Source organism: Balaenoptera acutorostrata, chromosome 18, assembly GCF_949987535.1.
Source record: "Balaenoptera acutorostrata chromosome 18, mBalAcu1.1, whole genome shotgun sequence".
In the NCBI taxonomy this organism is placed as follows: domain Eukaryota; kingdom Metazoa; phylum Chordata; class Mammalia; order Artiodactyla; family Balaenopteridae; genus Balaenoptera; species Balaenoptera acutorostrata.
Genome location: NC_080081.1, coordinates 32,426,875 through 32,447,738, shown reverse-complemented (window position 1 = coordinate 32,447,738; position 20,864 = coordinate 32,426,875). Strand labels below are relative to the sequence as shown.

General features: G+C 39.1%; 1 protein-coding gene across 4 annotated transcripts in view; it reads right to left on the bottom strand.

Annotated features, from left to right (window-relative positions):
- KLF12 (KLF transcription factor 12) overlaps nt 1-20,864 on the bottom strand; it is a 478,511-nt gene that overhangs the window by 337,257 nt on the left and 120,390 nt on the right. The window lies entirely within an intron of this gene.

The following is a 20,864-nucleotide window of genomic DNA, read 5'->3' as shown; positions in this document are numbered from 1 at the left end:
CCATAAAGAATGGAATTTTGTCATTTGTAACAACATGGATGGACTTGGAGGCTATTATGCTAAGTGAAATAAATCAGACAGGGAAAGACTGTATGATATCACTTACATGTGGAATCTAAATAATACAACAACCTAGTGAAGATAACAAAAAAGAAGCAGACTCGCAGATAAAGAGAACAAACTAGTGGTTACCAGTGGGGAGAGGGAAGTGGGGAGAGGCAACGTAGGAGTAGGGGAGTAAGAGGTACAAACTATTATGTATAAAATAAGCTACAAGGATATGTTGTAGAACGCAGGGAGTATAGCCAGTATGTTATAACTATAAATGGACTGTAACCTTTGAAAATTGTGAATCACTATATTGTACACCTGTAACTTATCTAATATTGTACATCAACTATACTTCAATTTTAAAAAATGAGAAAAAAGTTCCACATGTTGGTAACATTCTTCCACTGGAGGAAAGAAAAAGAAAACCTTAATTCTGCAATTTTTGAAGCTCTTGATTAGTGGAGTGACACAATAACAATAATAGCTGATGAACAGTTTTGGTTTTTGCTTCCTCTTTAGCAGCCATGTAAAGGGCAGAATGGAGAAATGAAGAAACAGAGACAGAAACTCCAGCTATGACACTATGACAGATCCTGGGCACAAGATATGAAAATCTGTATAAAGATAAGGCAGGGAGGGGAGAAAAAGAAAGGCATGCAACAGGGAGAGAAGGCTGGGGAGAAAACAGCAGAAACTGCTTTAGAAGTAAATTTAATATAAGAAAGAGAAGTCACAAATGTTCCGGCTGGAGCAGTTGGCTCTATTATTCTTAGCAACTAAGAGATTCTTAAAGGAATGCTGTTTTCCCTCTTTACAGCTGATACAAATGTGCAGAACAACTAACATGAATACTCTTGGGTGATTCCATGTTAGCCAATACCCAAGTAACTTTTTAAAAACTGATCTATGTCACTCCTTAAAAATTAAACAAATACCAAGTAAATATTTATGTGATTTCTAAAAGCTTCCAAACCCCCAACACCATTTGGATCTCACCAAATAGAATTAGATATTGCTGGATTGGAGAGTTCTGATTACAATACACCATTTGCCCCATTTGGATAGATCTTAAAAGTCCTCCTATTTAGTCTCTCTCAGTATTATGTAACTTGCTTCAGAATTTCCATTTCATGAGGCGAATTTTCTTTGGCATTCAGTTAAGCCAGCTTATTAGGCACAGTTGACTTTTTTTTTTTTTTTTTTTCACTTGGAATTACACTCGAGAGGGGACACGCCTTGGAGTCCTTAGCAGCGCCCATTCTGTGCCAATGTCTACACAGGCAGTATCCAGCCAGGTCTCCTTTGTACGTGTTTCCATACATTTGAACAGAAAAAAGAGTTCACTCACTCATAAAGCCTTAAATGAAATGTACCAGAATGTACGTGTTCCATGGGCTTGGCCTGTAAGATGAAGTGGTCTTTCATTTTATTCCAGTTTTAACCCAATCGATTGATCAGTCAGTCAATGACTCTCCCTCCCTCCATCCCTCCCTCCTTCCATCTCTCCCTCTATGTCTATACTGATATAGATATGTCTCTTATGACTCAAAACACATCCCCTAATATATAGTACAGCTTTCACCACTACTAGAAATGCCACTAAGCAATGGAACATAAATGCAATATTTTAATATGACAGTGGTGAAATATTCTCTTGAAATTCAGAGGATAATTCCTCTATTTTACGTTATGAAACCATAATAGGGTACCCCTTGAAAGAACTAAAAAGTCATCTAAAACACCATGTTCTTATCAAAATACGTCTTGTCCTTTCTATTCTTCAAAATATATCTCAATCCATCAGTTCCCACTTCTCAGCAGAATGTACCAGGTACTTCAAAACTGGTTTCAATCTTACATTCCGGTTCTATAATTTTTTTTCACACTTTAATAAACCATGAGAATTTTTACATGACATTCAACTTATGAATGCTTCTCCCTAAATACATAATACTCCATTGTAGGGATACAGTATTATTTACTCCCTCATTTTTGTCTACTAGTTTATGATTTTTTACTATTACTGATAACACACATCCTTCTACGTAAATCTTGGACACAAGGACCTCTGCTAGCCTGGAGGATGCCTTTGGACAACTAGAAAGGACGCCCTCTCTGGGAAGACACAGACAGACTCTAATCAGGAGGTGGGGCCTGGCCAGGGAAGCCTAGTGTAAATTTCCACCACTCACCCCTCAGCCAAGCATCCACATCCTACACCACTGTACTTAGCTGCCCTATCTGCACCTTTAATTATTGCCTTAGAATATAGTTATATAAGTATAGTTACTGGATCATAATAATATGAACTTTTTTCACTCTTTCAAAATATATTACCCAAATTGCTTGTTATACAGACTACATCAATTTATATTCCCACAAGAAGCTGTACCTGCTAACCTAGTTCTACTACCATCTATTGCCCAATATACAGCCCATTGCCCAGCAAACTTTAGGAGATAAAATAAAGGTTTGTCAAATGAATAAGAGAAGCTAATGATAAGAAACAAAAGAAAAATAAACTCCCCTTCATATCAATTGTGTGGATATTTCTTAACCAAGTAACTAGGGCCTTAATTATATAATTTGTATTTTTTTGATGCAATTAAGCTACAGACCACAATAAACATTAAATTTTGTGAACTATACATAACACAACATCACACATTTTTACAGCATTTGAGGATTTACCAAGTATCCTAATGATAATATTTGTTCTGAAAGCACTTCTGTGAGTTGAGCACATGAACATTTTAAGATCCACTTGACAATGACGATCAGAGGTTAATTTCCTATGCAAGGTAACAAGTCAGATAATGGTGGGGTCCTTTTAAAACCCCTGAGTTAGTCCCAACTGTTAGTGGACGGCTCTTTGTAGTATATCTCTGTAACTACCTTTAATTTAAATGTACACCTCAGTATGTTTGAAACCTGGGGACAGCTTGGTACAATGCTAACTTCTGTTTTCCATTCAATTGAAGCTGTTCAAAGAGCACTCAAGGTCATCTTTTGCTCTGTAGCACCCACCCCACAGAAGACGAAGACACAGTTTAGGATTGAGAAGACCTGTCCCTAGTTTCACCTCTGTCATCTACTGGCTGTGTGACCTTAAAAACCTCAATCAACCTCTCTGAGGCCCAACTTCCTTCTCCACAGAAGTAAGGATAATACCTGTTTTACCTACCCCATATACCCTAACTGAAGTAATGTCTATACAACAGTCTGCACTAACATATACGTAAGCACACGTAAGAATCATCACTCTTTAATCAATGGACAGATATTAAACAGGAAAACTACAGAATTTCCCCAGATTAAGACCACAAGATAGAATAGATGAAGCTCCAATTTTATTCATGCTAAGGGACATTTGGGTTGTTCCCCAAATCCCCATCAAAACCAAACCATGATATAAAATAGGAAACTGGCACATTTCCAATAACAGTTAGTATCTCATCAATTTCCTAATTAAAAGATTACTTAACTCTGCCAAATAGGTTTGTGAAATTATCCAGTAAATCTTCCCTAAGTACCGAAGTTTTAAAGGGCACTGTCCTCATCAAAAAACTCATCACACGTGTTCTGGTCCTCACTTTCCTGGCTCCAAAAATTATTCTCAATTGTCAGGTGAAGAAAAGCAAAGGGTTAGTTAGTCACTTATTCCAATATGAAAAACATGAGAAATAACAAAAGGCATAAAATGTTGTATTTTAGAAAGAATTTTAGATTTACTTTTAAACAAAAATATTGCTACCTGGAACCACTGGTAAATACTGGTTTTTCTTTTAGTGGAGAGTCTGGAGAAATTCTACTTACACCTGTTTCTCTCTTCAGTAGCTATAAGCAATAGAGAATGATTGTCCAAATTCTTCACTTTCTAACTCTTGTTTTCTTCCCTAAAATTTCCACTTGGTCAGCCAGCTTCCATAAGAATTCAAAGAGAGTATCCTGGATAACAGAAATGACCTTGGCCAGAATGAAAGTGGATGCTATCCTCCTTAATGAATAAGGAGTTACTTTGGAATAACTACCTCAGAGTACAGGCATTACATTACCCTCTAGTAACAGGCTGCTGGCTCTTCATCACATCTTAAATGATCTATTATGTTCTCAATCTTTAAAGGCTAGTGTTTAACACATTCAAAATACTTCAGGACCCATGAGTACTCTTGTTGCTGGTTCCTCTGATAATCCCTTTATGTATCTTTAAGCAGAGACACAGAAACACATTTTAAAAGTGTTTACAGACATCTGACTAGTCAGGGCATACCACTCTGCCCACAGGTAATTTAGTTTGCTCTGTTTCAAAGAACTGAATCCTGATGCCGGTAGAGCAATCCCATTTGGAATTCCGTCTTCTGGATTCAACTTTACAAATCACTACTTCATTCGTTGTGATCTTGTGTTTTCAAATGCTGATTTTTAAAAAAAGCCAAGTAATAAAGGTGTAATATACCTATTCAATTCAGTTACCACAACTTTTAAAAGCTGATTAGGGAACTCACAGGCAGGCCTGTGCATTTCAGTCTGAGATATTACATAACAGGATCCATGTTGGCCTTACTCTGTATCAAGGTTTCTGATATATAAGTTGCCTTTTTTTGTTGAAAGTTATTTCTGTTTCATCTGTCGTGGTGAGTTATCTTGGGAACTAAAGATGTTTGAAGGTTAATCTAAATATTTCAGGAGATAAATGCAAATCTAAGCGCTACATTTTCATAACTATTTTGACTTAAAATGAAAAGAGACACTAAAGACACAAAGCAGTAAGCTTGTTGCTAGGTGACAGGTGACACCTACAGTATCTCTTCTGAACCTGTACAGCATGAGACATCTTACTGCTCAGAAAAGACACACGGATTTCCATGGCACTCACATCATTCTCTGTAGAGAAGCAAACTAATGTTCAGGTATTTTTAAATACAGGCCACAGGTAGTCAGGAAATTACATCTATATGAATATGTGATTTTTAGATATGCCTCTCACAATAAATAGAAAAGGATAGCTCTTTATTTTCCATTTTGAGTATATAGGGCTCTATAATCTAAATAACATCTACATCTGAAATACATAAAATTTTCATGACTCGTGAATAAAGATTAAAGAGTGATAATTCTTCTTTGTATCCCACTTCAGAATTTTCACACTTTTAATAGAAATCACTTCAACTAGGGTAGGCAGAATCCATAGAGAAAGCATTATCCTGAAAAAAAGGAACCCAATTTGTATTAAACTTATTAATACAAGAACATCATAGCAAAGATCTGATGAATGCAAAAAGAAAAGCACAAAAAGCCTCAATGTAGATTATTTCCTGGACATATTTTATAATTACACACCTACTTTGTAGCATTACCTCCCTTCCTTGAGACAAAAACCCAGGCACCAAGTTCCACCCCCCTCCTTTACTCGTCAGGCAATCCAAATGATGATATGGAAACGCCAAGGACGCTTTTATGCCCAGAATTGGGACCTCACATGAATGAATGGTATGTTCCACTCCCATAAGAAAGGTGGTACTGATGGTCACGAAAAAGATACAGGCATGAACGCCAGACAGAATGAACACCAGCTTTAACATGTGGGGTCATATAACTTGGGGCAGGTTGCTTCACCTTATGTACTCCCTTTCCCGAATTTATTAAACTGGTAACATAAAACCCTGTGCGGTGCACTGAAAAGGAGAATGTAGACAGTGTATCTACCACACTACCTGGCACATACTAGTTACTCAGCAAATGTCAGTCCTGCCCCTACTCCCTACATTTATAATCAAGTGTCCAATCTCCTACTTCCACTTAAACTTTCCCGAGAACTAGGAACCAGCAATGACCTACTCTGGCCCAAGTTACACTTCCTCCATACCACATTCAACCATGAGAGTGTGTCTCTTACAGGAAGATCCTGGGAATACAAAGACAACAGGATCTCCACTCTAGGGTGTCAAAGTACAGTGTCTATAATGCACCCATTAAGAGAGTTCAGTGATGTAACAGCTAACAGAAATAGGAGAAAGGGAATTCAAGGTCATTAATAACTCATATCCCATAATAATCCCCTTGGAATTCTGTAAGTTACATACAAATCATTTGAAAATTCTCCATTTACAAAATTGTTCTTCCCTATCTCCAGCTCTATGTTTCTCTGAAATTATGTTTCCATCCAGGAATTCTTCACTATTAAGAAAAACAGACAATACAGAAAGAGCAAACTTGAAGAACTAAGGTCCCACATGGAGTAAGGTGTGCTTTGCACAATCATTTAAGAACAGAGTTCTCTGAATAAACCGCCCATTCTCTGAGGGAGGAGGCAGAGCCAAAGCACACTGACGTGGAAATTACTCTATCTGTTTGCGGCTTCCGTTACACCCCATCATTCTGCGCAGACAGAGAACAAATAAACCCTTAAAAGAAAGCAACCATAGCAAATGAATTAAACCTTTCTTTTACACATATTGTGCTCAATAGAATGGTTTGAAAAGTAATGTATGCTATGCTCGTCTTGCAGTGTAATTGCCATTTTACTGGGACTGCGTAGTCAAAAATCTGATTTGTATTGCAAAGGACTGACAAGATGATTCAATCTTGTCTTCGTATGTCTAATTTATGTGATTCAGATTGCAACACAAATATGAGCATGTGCAATTTGTACTTGCATGGAAAGCTACTGTATATAACACTACGTTCTGCCAAAAGTAACTTGGCCACACACTAGTCTGCATTGCCACGTGGGGGACCCTAACATCCTTCCCCTAACCCTCTCTGTCAGGATGTGTCTTAAACCATCATGCCAAAGATGTTTAAAAAACCTTTGGGGTTTTTAAGAGGCTGGTAGGAGAAGAGGAGTAACAGGGTACCCAGATACTTATTTATCTCCAGTTCACTTCCCAGCACTTTCTATAAATATAATGTGGTTGTGTGATTTACACATAGAAAAGCAAACTTCAAGTTTTGAAAACAAATGAAAATAAAACCATGGTAAACACACATTTGGTACCACTTATAAACGCATAATTCACACAGCCTAAGAACTTCTTCACTACTTTACTTCAATGGGTGTTATCTGAACATAGCTGGGTGTATACATTATTGGGTAATTAAAATTTTATACACTAAAGAGCTATGACATAGTCAAGAAAAATAAATGCCTCGGGCTTCCCTGGTGGCGCAGTGGTTGAGAACCCATCTGCCAATGCAGGGGACATGGGTTCGAGCCCTAGTCCGGGAAGATCCCACATGCCGCGGAGCAACCAAGCCCCTGCGCCACAACTACCGAGCCTGTGCTCTAGAGCCCGTGAGCCACAACTACTGAGCCCACAAGCCACAACTACTGAAGCCCGCGCACCCAGAGCCTGTGCTCCACAACAAGAGAAGCCACCGCAATGAGAAGCCCGCGCACCGCAACAAAGAGTAGTCCCCGCTCGCCGCAACCAGAGAAAGCCCACGCGCAGCAACAAAGACCCAACGCAGCCAAAAATAAATAAATAAATTTATTAAAAATATAAATAAATAAGTGCCTCATTCAGTATACATATTTGGCTTTCCTATTAATTATTGCTTTCTATGTTTAGCTTGCCAACGTTAAGCAAGATAAATCCCACTCAAATGCATAGTAAACTGCGTAGGGAGTAAATTTATTTTCTAGTCCATCACAACAATAGTTGATTAAAATATGTTGCTCTTATCCAGTTTTGAATTAATTCATGTGAAATAAAACAAATATTTATTAAATCGTGGGGAAAACATTCCATCAAACTGTAAACCCTGAGTAGAAAAACAAATGGCACACAATTACAGTTGACATTTAAATGAAATTTGCAATCTCGAAATATTTAACAAGAATTAGAAAACATCAGACGAGGTATTTTTAGGATACTTTTATGTTCATTCTCTTCACGTATCTGGATGCAAAGAAGTTTTAACACAGGCAGATTTTAAAATATAATTTGAAAGATGGATCAATGAAGTAAATAGATTCGTTTCAGTGACATTTTGACATAATGATACAGAAACAAGAGGGTTTATTTGACATTTTTAATGAAAATCGTGCCTTACTGAACGATAGTTTTGACCAGCTGAACTCATTAATCTAGTGTGCATATTCAGACATCATAATCATTGCCCCATGTAGTTCATAATCTGGTCCATAACAGATAGCTGGCTGTCATAGCAAGTACATAATCAATAAGTATTTCTCAATGATGAGCAAATCAGTAGACTGTCAAATGTATTCCATAACCGTATGCTTCTCTCATAATTAATTAATACCAAAATATCAAAATACTATTTTGCTGAGAATGACAAATGATATATTAGGTTGATTCTTGTTCAGAAGGATCAAGAAGACCACTTGAAAAACTGAAAAATACTGAAACTGGACCTCAACTCAAGTACAATCCAGGCAGTTAATTGATGAAGGTCCACTGACATTTATTACATGGTACATATATTCTGTTATTAATTCATCTGTGAATCACCTATATGCCAGAAATTGAGGGCATTACAAATTATATGCCACAATGCCTAATTTAAAGAAGCTCATAGACAACAAAGGCGAGACAAATATAAATAAGTAAAATAATTATAACAATAATAGATACCATCTATTGAATGTTTACCATACGTTTAACATGAACTAGGTGTTACATATATTAGTTAATAAATGCATGTACAAGGCATAGCTATTCTAATGACCTAGAATGAATACCCACATTTTAAAATGAAAGTAACTGTAATTAAAGTCCACATCCTCTAACTTATATCAAGTTGAAGAACTAATAACATCATAGGAGGTCTGGTGAAAAGAATAAAGTACCGCAGGAAGTTGAGGGAACCCACAGCAAGGTGAAACAAAGCTGAGTCTTGAAAAGTGAGGAAGAAAAGACATTTCAGGGAAAGGGGATGTATTAGGAATGAGTACATTTAAATCTGAGTCTGAGAACACTCACACATATATGTACAGATACATAAAATTTACACACACATAGATGACCAAGCGTCCTAAGAATCGGCATACCTACACCAGCTAGCCCATGTCACCCAACGAGGGGCTCTAATATAGAAGTCTGTAATGTGGAGAGAAGGTCCATTTCAAATAAATAATCAAAACAATCCTGAAAGCATAACTTCTAGTGTCTTAGGTGCCCATCTGTCTTACAGTATAAAGGGATTTATATTATATATGCTAAACCAAGAACATTAAAATATGATTTAAAGAAGCTAATTCTATGGAAAAAAATGACTTTAAAAGTGCTTTCTCATGAACTGTGCTATGTTCCAAGATTGAAGGTATTTCTGACATTTCTGACCCTCATGGATCAAATATTTCAAAATATTTATTAATCAAATACAAAGCAATGAAAATATGCCCATAGATAGTATGTATACTATCTTCAACATGCTTCAACCTTCAGGTTCATAAAATGCTTTATGACATATAGGCCTACCCTAGCTATCCTTTTTAAAGGTGTTTTATTTGGTTGAGGGACTTTAAAGTTCCCTCACCACATCTGGGTTCTCATTCCCCTCCCCCGTTTCAATGAGGTCTCTGATTCTTTTCTCCAGTCTCTCTACTACCATTGGATGTCTTTTAAATAGTCTACCTCCCTACAGAGGGGTATCTTCCAAAACTCTCCTTAATTTTACAATGGGCTTTGATTTCTTAGGAAGTTCACCCACCAGAGATTTGATTATTACCTCTCAAATGAACATCTCTAAGCCTAAACTCTTGCTAAAATCTTGCTCTACTTATTTTCCCACATAGATATTATAGAATGGTGTCCAGTGTATGCATGAGTCACTCCAAAGCTAGCTATCACCCATGGACCAACCAGTTATCAAGAGGCAGCTACACAAGCTACTCTCGATTACAGAAGGGCAAGCAACTTGAAACACATCTAGTGCTCCAACTCTCTTGAACAACCCTTTCTACCCAGCATCAGTTTTTAATGCAAGCAAACTGTATGATGCATTTTGTCTGGAGTTTCTATGGTTCTTAGCAACATGCTGAATTCCTGTAGCCGACCACTAAACATTATTTGGTGAGATTCGTGCCACATTAGATAGAGTAAACAATACTACGGTATACGGCAATACTACCATTTTCTACTGTGTGCTAGTGATTAGCTAACCGATCTGGGCCTCGGCTCCCTTATCTATGAAATTAAGGAGCTGAAACGTCTTCAAGTTTCCTTTCACTTATAAAGTTGTGGAATCTACAAATCCTCTATTTTAAAAATGCACAAAAAATGAGAAAGAAAAGAATCATACGAAGTCACCAAAAATAATTTATGGAACGCAATTTATTGAGTTCATACTGTAAAAGAAGGTATTTATATTAGAACACAGGAATTATTTGGAGAGTCCAATTCTCTGAAATTCTTTTAAAGTGGAATAAACAGCTGTTGTTGAAAAAAAAAATGCACAAGTCTACAAGGCATATGCTATGAGCTGGAATACATTAATATTGGTCAACAGAGTTTGAGTTCTATCTCTGAATTGATGAACTCAGTGAAATTTATCAAAACTTCTCCTTCCCACTGGCTCCTAACCTGGCAGAATATAATGGATGACTAATAGGTCAATTGTAACTTAGCACACCACATCTCTTTACTATGTGGCACTCTGAAGAGAAATGCTTAGGAGGTAAAGAGGGGACCATGAAGTGAAATATTTTCACTATTTCCAAAGCTGAGCTTGTGGACACACCAGTAGCTGAACGATCCTCTGGAGGTGGCCTTGAACAATTCCAAAGGTGAGGAGGGAGAATTCCTTTTCTAAGCACAGTTCCGTGAAGCACTGCATTACAGTAGTGTTCATCTGTGACTATAAGTAATTTCTTCCCCTAGGGTTTTACCATGGCCACTTGGAATGCTCAGAAACATATCTGTGACATTGTTTTGTGTAAACTAAAGGAATATATTATTTCCAACAGTATCTCAGCAGCAAAAATGTACTCTGTATACCAGGTATGCGCCAGGCAGCGTCGCAGGTACTTCATACACATTATCTTAGGTAGTCCTCACCACGAAGGAGGGATATTAACCTCCACTTTACCAGTGAAGAAAGCTTCATGGCTACTGAACTGCACAGTGGGGATCTGAACACTCTTCTGTCTGATTCCAAAGTCCATACTCTTTTCCTCACACCACAGTGCCCCTCACTAGAAGCTCCTAAGGTGTGAGCTTGATGAAAGTGCTATGCCAGGACAAATTTATCCAGGTACAGATGTGGCCAGCTTTCAGGCTCTGCAACACTCACTTTGTGGATCCGGGCAGCCATTGAAGGGACTGCTGTTCCCATTCTCAATTATGATCAGGAGCCACTGATGGCCCCAGTGTTGCTATTGCTACACTTGGGCAGCATTTCTCCATGCATGTTCTGTGGACGGAACGGGGTCTATATTAAACAAAGGACATCAGAGCTCCTTTTGCCAATGCATTTTGTTTTTAATGTAGCTTTTCTCAGAGATATTATGCAAGAACACTCCCCCATAAAACCAGAAGTCCCAGGAGCCTCAGAAGTTACTGGAAAGTTAACCCTCCCATTTTTACAAGACCATGAACAGTAACTGCGGAGTTCTTCAGAGCTGGATGACATTTAACGTCCTAGAGACCTGAATTCAAAACTCAGCTTTTCTATTTCCAAGTTAAATGGCCATGGCCCGATCACAATCTCTCTAGAATTCAGGTTTTCAACATCCACAAGAATGGCTAAAATAATGCCTACCTTGCAGCATGTCTGTTACGTCTAGAGAATCTAAGAAGTGCAATTTGCAGAAGGCACTCGATAAAAAGAGTAGTTATTATTAAATTATTACTTTTCATAATTATAAGTACTACTTTGGTTTTGAAACGCAGAACTAAGCAACACTACTAAGCCACAGAATCTGCTGGAGCCAGAAAGAGATCAGAAAAAAAAGCCACATGAACCTCTCTGGGTATCCTGTATTATTAAACGGTACTAATTTAAGAAAAGAGAAAGAGTTACTAAAGACAGCCAGATTTCCAGAAAACATGCATGAGTATGCCATACTCTTCTTCTACAGGGAACAAGGCAACAGGAGATGGGTTTACAATTTTTCATAGTAATATGACCCAAATAAACTAAAACCCACAGAAGTAAAGATCGTTCCGAAAATCCATCATCCAGAATTCCTGTTTATGGAGATTATTTGGCTCCATCTTCTAAAACTTAACAACTTAATATTATACCTATTCCAGACGTAGACGTTGATTTTCAATAACTTCTACAGCCTCTCTTTTACTGCCTCTCTAATGTCATCCATCTTATCCCTGTAATTACTCGGAAATCCACACCTTGATCTCTTTCCTATGAACTTTAATCACTCATTCACGGATCAACAACTGCTTCTCCTCCTTCCTCCTCTTTCCAACTAAATCCCTCGTCGAGTTAAAAATAAAGGAGGACTGCAGGTTTCAGAAAGCACTGATTTCAGAATTTTGTTTATAATTACCATGAAAACATACACCGGGACAGCATAAAATCTCTACCCACAGTACTGAAGAAACTAAAAGCCATGGACTCCTAGTGGTTACTCCAGTAGCCACCAGTTGTAGCTGCTGAGCACCTGAAACGTGACTGGTCCAAATCAAGCTGCTCTGCAAGTGTGACATACACACCAGATTTTGAAGACCTTTTACCAAAAAGCATAATTTAAAAGACTTCATTTATCATTTTATATTGATTATGTGTTGAAATGGCAATACTTTGGATATACTGGGTGAAATAAAGTATATTATTAAAATTAATTTCACCTATTTCTTTTTACGTTCTAGCATGGCAATCAGGAACTCTACAATTACTGAAGCAGCTCACATTGTATTTCTATTAAACAGCACCGGTCAAGGTCCTACATTTCAAAGCCTTGTACAACACACTGGGAATTTTCTTGGCCTCTAATTGTATTTTATAGAGACCTTAATGGCTTGTCTTCCACTGAATTCCCCAAAGATATGTTTTCGTGTTTAATCTAGCATTTAATGTATCTGGATGTGAATACATCCCAACATGTACTGTTAATTGAGCACGGTCTTCAGCTGCTTGGAAAGCTGTAATTGTGAAGAATGTATTTGATGCTTGCTGGTATCCGATTTTTATCTCACCAGATTATCAATCTTCAGATCTTTGAAAACTCTGCAAAGTGCTCTCAAAAGTGTTGTGTGTATCTTCCAAAAGCACAGTCATTCACGCACAGCCATGCCTGAATTCAAGTGTCGAGGGCTTTCCCTAATCCTCATAGCCTATTAAAACTAAAAGATTCCCAGAGGGCCAGAAATACAGCCCAACATCCACTTTATGTCCTGAAGCATAGCTGTATTTAAATTGATAAAATAAAATGTAACGTATTCTGCATCACACATCCACTCTGCTGCTGATGGGAAATACAATGGACAATATATACATCATTAAACTGAACATAGCCAAGTATATTATGTTACAGCATCATTTGGAAACTCAGGCCAAACAATCCTCCGCAATTTCTAAATGTCAAAACTACTGACAATAACATTTTCATCCATTCTGTGTCTCAATGTTGCTCTTTATGTTTCTCCTTAGGCATTCTTCTGAGTAAACAAATTTGGTTAACAGAGTTTCTCATTTTCATAATGTGTAAAAGTGGTGAAAGACTTCATTGTACATTTAAGGAATTTTTCCAGCGCTTTTATTGACAAGTAGCAGTACCTAAAAAACAATCACATATTATAACTCATACCAACCCTCATTTTTTTCATGGAGTTACGTGTGAAGTCATGTTTTCAATCGTATGATTTCTACCAAATATCCCTGGTGGGTCAGTTCCCGCCAGATGCTAACTTTATGAGTAAGTGTGGTACCAGGCAACGTGAGCAGGGCTAGACTCAGAAGACACTGGTTCACTGGCAATAAAACCTTTGACTTGAGAGAGAGGATCTACTTGGCAAAGAGCCCATGCATTTCTTTCTTCTAATTCTGCGGAAGGTCTTTAAGAGTTGACCATTCTCCACACGGTGGTATAAACACAGAGAGGCCCTCCTGTGAAAAAACTCCCGGAACCCACAACCCTTGGGGCATCTTAGGGGTGGAGGTGCCAGGCCACACATGAAGTTACCGAAGGCTAACTCAGTGCTTCCCAACCCTTTTCAGGGCATCCTCAACTGTTTAAGGAAATCAGTATCTCAACACACCTGGAACCAACCCCCAGCACATCAGTTGGGCAGCTCTGGGCTCATTTACTGAGGGAGCTACAAATCTCCATGCTCTCAGGAGCCAAGAGGCTGAAACAGTGGAGCCATCCAAAAGAAGGCTGGAAGCGGGACAGAGAAGGGATATCCTCTCTGCAGAGGGCCGCTGGTCCCCAACTGGTGACAGTGGTTCCCGCGTAGTTATATTCAAATGAAATGAAGCCTCTGTACCCATTGACGAGATCTCCTAATTTATAAACACAGTACTGCTGTACTGACAAAAAAACAAACAAAACACCATCCACACATCAATCAGTTCACGATATGTACTGCACCGGCCTGACCTTCAGACTCAAAACATGTAGGAGGAATATTACTCAGCCATAAAAAGAAATGAAATGGAGGTATTTGTAACGAGGTGGATGGAGTTAGAGTCTGTCATACAGAGTGAAGGAAGCCAGAAAGAGAAAAACAAATACAGTATGCTAACACATATATATGGAATCTAAGGAAGAAAAAAAAAAAAAAAAAGGTCAGGAAGAACCTAGTGGCAAGATGGGAATAAAGACACAGACCTACTAGAGAATGGACTTGAGGATAGGGGGAGGGGGAGGGGTGAGATGTGACAGGGTGAGAGAGTGGCATGGACATATCTACACTACCAAACGTGAAGTGGATAGCTAGTGGGAAGCAGCCGCATAGCCCAGGGAGATCAGCTCGGTGCTTTGTGGCCGCCTGGGGGTGTGGGATGGGGAGGGTGGGAGGGAGGGAGATGCAAGAGGGAAGAGAGATGGGAACGTATTGTATATGTGTAGCTGATTCACTTTGTTTTAAAGCAGAAACTAACACACCATTGTAAAGCAATTATACTTCAATAAAGATGTTAAAAAAAAAAAAAAAAACATCTAGGAGGCCAAGGAAACTACAAACCATGGACACCCTAGATTTGTCTGGGCCTTTGCCTCGGTGTGCCAGGAAGAACATAAATTCACATAATAAACATGGCATTTCTAACGGAAGCATCAATTTCACGTTTAGATTTTTTTTGGAGAAACTGGATTAGAAACAAACTGAGTATATTATGAGCACAGTTCAAAAATCACATGATTTAATGTGAAATAAGAGAGTCAGAATAAAGTCACTGCTTGCAGCAGGCTACTTTCAACCACACACCTGGAATGATCTTCCCTTTCTGAGGAAAAGTTTGAAAAGTAAACTACTGGGCAACCCTCAGAGGGGACACGAACCCCTTAAACGAGCTCTGAACAAAATAAGGTTTTTCAAGGATTCTTCCATAGTTTGGAGTTCGTATCAGCTCTGGGCCACTTAGATTGCTAATTCAAATATAATTCATATTGTCAAAATGTTCTAGAAGGCTCCTGGAACACTGCCTTTCAGCAGCTCAGGTTTGCCAGCCCAGTGGAGAGGGGGCACCCCACAAACACAACAGATTTACCCATTCTACATTCATCAACAGTTTTCTTCGTGTGTTCTGCATTTGTTTAGTGTAATGAATAAAACATTAAAATGGCTATTTGGAATATAAAACATTTTATAAAACAAATGAAAAATACAAAACAAATAAAAAATATTTGTAGTGCTTGCAAAGGGTAAAGTTATGCTGGGCTGTAGTTTAGAGTACCTAAGGCTGTTATTTACAGAATAAAACTCATTATCATTACTCAAATATTGAACAAGAATAGTTTGTATTCAAAGATAAAGTTGCCACAGGGGACTACTGATATAGAAAATAGGCTGCAGCGATAGGGGATGCATATTAAAATTTATATACTGAAAAGGAAAAATGTATTTAACAGGTATATTTAATATTCCAAGAGCATCAACTAGAATTGTTAAAGTCATACTTGCTGACATTTCAATTACAACCTTCTATGTTCAGTGCCTTCAGTTCAATCCAAAAATTGTCTGCAGTCCCCAAACTAATGTACTTTACAAGGTCTCTGTTGGCAAATGATTTTTTTGTTAGCGTGCAACACATTGAAACTTTCAAGAAAAAGACCAAAGGCAAATTTGAATATTTTTCCTCACAGGACCACCAAATTTTGAAATGAATATATTAATAGTAGGGATTTAAAACAATATTTCTCCAAGTGAAGCACACAGGTTAAGAGTTTGCCATGCTTAGTTTAATAATAAATGGCAGAGTCAGGAATCAAACCAAAGAATCAAACCAAGGATTTCCACTCCAGAGTCTGTGCTCTCAGGTAGTATAGTTTATTACCTGTTTATTATCATAAGTGGATAGAAATATTTTACACACAATAATTTATATATAGTATTAGTATAGTACATATAATATACATGTAGTATTATATTATATACCTATAATTTTTAAAAAACACTAAAAAATGTTTAGTCTTATAATCTACTCTGGTTATCATATACAGACCCATATCTAACTTACTGTTACTGTAACCCTCCAATGAAATTACAATTGGTATGTGTAGTTCTTTGTACAATTTCTGAAGTCGCCAACAGATTTATTTTCAGTGGGCGTAGAGGCTTTCTAGGTTTACTGAAGTTATTTAAGCTCTGTAGGACCCTGTTTTCTCAAATATAAAACAGGAATAACAGCTGTGCCTATGTCACAGAACGGCTACGGGAGTTCAATGAAATAATGCAGGTACAGAGCTTAGCACACTGCACAGCACAGGAAGCACTCAGGAAATATTAGATATTATCATTGTTGTGGTTAATAATTTTATCCACCCTCGTGTCCTTGCAACTTACACAGGGTTTGGCACATGAGAGGTGCTCAGCAAACAATAATTAAATGAATCAATGAATACTTTTTTCAACATCCTCCCTATCTACATGCAAACACATCCTTCCTCTCCACAGGCACTGCCATTTCTCAAATATGATTTTGCTTCTTCCACCTAAAACACTATTCCCCTTCTTCATTTTCATCTGGCTAACTCCTATTTTTCATCTAAATTTTGGTTCCCTTTCTTCTGTCATGGGAAGTCTTTTCTTAAAAACTCTGAGCCTATTATGTGCCCTGCTTATGCTTTCTCATTGGGCTTTCTCCTTGTCCCTAATTAGCAAAGCACTTAACCCTCAGTCTTCCTGATGTCTTTGAGGTGCCTTAATACCCCACTAGACTGCAAAGGCAGACACTACCTTTATACTATTGTAAAGGTATAAAATATAAGAGATCTTCAATAAACCTTTTGTTAAATGAATGAACACGTACATATTTCTACCTGAATAATCTTTCCATGATCCTCACCCTCCCCACCAAAAGTCACACTGGATTTAGGATATGGTTCAATTTTAGAAATGAACAAAAACGGAAAAGACAGGTAAGCCAGTTTTTTTAATGGACCGAAAAAACGTGGACAAGTTTTTCCCCAAAGACGGCCAAATGGCCATTAACATATGAAAGGTATGCACCGTCATTAATCATTAGGAAAACGTATATTAAAGTCACCTCTAAGACATCAACACACATCCATCAGAATGGCAAAAAGAGAGTGAGAAAATACACAGTAGTGAGATATGGGGCATCTGGAACTTTCATAAAGTCTAAATTGGTATAGTCACTAAGGAAAACTGTTTGGCAGTATCTACTAAAATGAAAATACATTCCTGAAGACTCAGCAATTCCATTCCTACTACTATGCGATGTAGAAATATGTACATACACGCGCCAAAAGGCATTCACAAGAATATTCATAGCAATATATTCCTAACAGCTGAAAACTGGAAACAACCAAGATGTCCATCAACAGTAAAATGGATAAATAAGTCTGTGGAAGGTTTCTGACAAATTCCTATAACAGAATATTATATAGCAATGAAAAAAAGAACAATAGGAATGAATCTAAAAACATAATGTTGAGACAAATACTGTATGATGTCACTTATATGTGGAATCTACAAAATACAACAAACTAGTAAAGACAGCCAAAAGGAAGCAGACTCACAGATACCGAGAACAAACTAGTGGTTACCACTGGGGAGAAAGGAGGGTGGAGAGACAGGGGAGGGCTAGGGAGGGCTCGGGATTCAGAGGTATAAACTAGCATGTATAAAATAAATAAGCTACAAGGACATACTGTACAGCACAGAGAATATAGCCAATATTTTATAATAACTATAAATGGAATATAACCTTTAAAAATTGTGAATCACTATAATGCACACCTGTAACTTATATAATACTGTACAGCACTGTACTTCAATTAAAAACATTTTTTTTCAAAACATAATGTTGCACAAAAGAATCCAGACTCTAAAGGGCACATGTATTGTGTAGCATCAGGGACAGACAGTCATCTACAGTGATGGAGGTGAGACAGCAGCCGACTGGTGTGTGGACAGCTGCTGGTCATGTTTCATGACTTGGTCTGAGTGGTTGTGAAGTGTGTTATGTTCACTTTGTGGGAGTTCACCCATTTGTACACCAGCGGTACGTGCACTGTTCTGCATGTGAACTGCACTCTGGTGAAACGGTGAGCTAAAAATAAATGAATAAATAAATGCATTCAACCTTAAAAAAAAAAAAAGTCAACAGAGATGATTCACACAACTCCAGGAAGTCTGAAATCCTCTAAGCCTGACCAGTCACTTGATTCTATTTGAGATCTCATCTTCGTCTTATTTCTAACTCTTCTCTCTATTGGGAAATTCTATTTTAATCTATTTGCTAAATATAGACTATGTATACACAGGTTTAACATTGCCATAAAAAGGGATGGAACAGCTGAAATGGGGTCATGATCTTTTTATTACAAATGGAAGAAAAAGAAGGAAAGCGGTTTTCCTGAGATAAGTTGGCAACTGTCAAGAGATAGAAATGATACACACATACTCCATGTACTTATATTTATAGCAAGACATAGCTGTCAAATGGTCTGAATTGAAAGTAACTGGCAAAGGGCAGTGAAAAGACACAGGAAAGCAGAGGTCCAGGCATATGAACCATTGGCCACCCTCAGGGATGAAGCAAGAGGGGGTAAGAAAGCATCAGAGCAGACAGGTCCAGAGCCGTGGGCACTGCCGACCCTGTACAGACTGGGAGAGTGCAGGGGGCAACGGATTATTCAGAGGTGCCTGACTGCTCCGTGCTACCTACCAGAACACTATCTATAAGAGAAGGTGAGACGGAGCTTCAAGATGGCGGAAGAGCAAAACGCGGAGATCACGTTACTCCCCACAAATACATCAGAAATACATCTACATGTGGAACAACTCCTACGGAACACCTACTGAACACTGGCAGAAGACCTCAGACTTCCCAAAAAGCAAGAAACTCCCCACGTACCTGGGTAGGGCAAAAGAAACAAGAAAAAACAGAGACAAAAGAATAGGGACAGGACCTGCACCAGTGGGAGGGAGCTGTGAAGGAGGAAAGGTTTCCACACACTAGGAAGCCCCTTCGCGGGCGGAGACTGCGGGTGGCGGAGGGGGGAAGCTTCGGGGCCACGGAGGAGAGCGCAGCCACAGGAGGGCAAAGCGGAGAGATTCCCGCACGGAGGCTCGGCACCGAGCAGCACTCACCAGCCCGAGAGGCTTGTCTGCTCACCGGCCGGGGCGGGCGGGGGCTTCGGGCGGATCCCAGGGAGAGGACTGGGGTTGGCGGCGTGAACACAGCCTGAAGGGGGCTAGTGCACCACAGCTAGTTGGGACAGAGTCCGGGAAAGTCTGGAGCTGCCGAAGAGGCAAGAGACTTCCTTGCCTCTTTGTTTCCTGGTGCGCGAGGAGAGGGGATTAAGAATGTCGCTTAAAGGACCTCCAGAGACGGGCACAAGTCACGTCTATCAGCGCGGACACAAGAGACGGGCATGAGACGCTAAGGCTGCTGCTGCCGCCACCAAGAAGCCTGTGTGCAAGCACAGGTCACTATCCACACCTCCCCTCCCGGGAGCCTGTGCAGCCCGCCACTGCCAGGGTCCCGTGATCCGGGGACAACTTCCCCGGGAGAACGCACGGCGCCTCAGGCTGCTGCAACATCACGCCAGTCTCTGCCGCCGCAGGCTCGCCCTGCATCCGTACCCCTCCCTCCCCGCGGCCTGAGTGAGCCAGAGCCCCCGAAGCAGCTGCTCCTTTAACCCCGTCCTATCTGAGCAAAGAACAGACGCCCTCAGGCGACCTACATGCAGAGGCGGGTCCAAATCCAAAGCTGAACCCCGGGAGCTGTGCCAACAAAGAAGAGAAAGGGAAATCTCTCCCAGCAGCCTCAGGAGCAGAGGATTAAATCTCCACAGTCAACTTGATGTACCTGCATCTGTGGAATACCTGAAGAGACAACGAATCATCCCAAATTGAGGAGGTGGACTTTGGGAGCAACAATATATATATTTCTTTCCCTTTTCCTCCTTTTGTGAGTGTGTATGTGTATGCTTCTGTGTGTGATTTTCTCTGTATAGCTCTGCTTTAACCACTTGTGCCAGGGTTCTGTCTATCTTTTTTTTTTTCTTAATAATACTTTTTTATCTTTTATTTTAATTATTTTATTTTATTTTATCTTCTTTCTTTCTTTCTTTCTTCTTTTTCTCCCTTTTATTCTGAGCCGTGTGGACAACAGGCTCTTGGTGCTCCAGCCAGGCATCAGGGCTGTGCCACTGAGGTGGGAGAGCCAACTTCAGAACACTGGTCCACAAG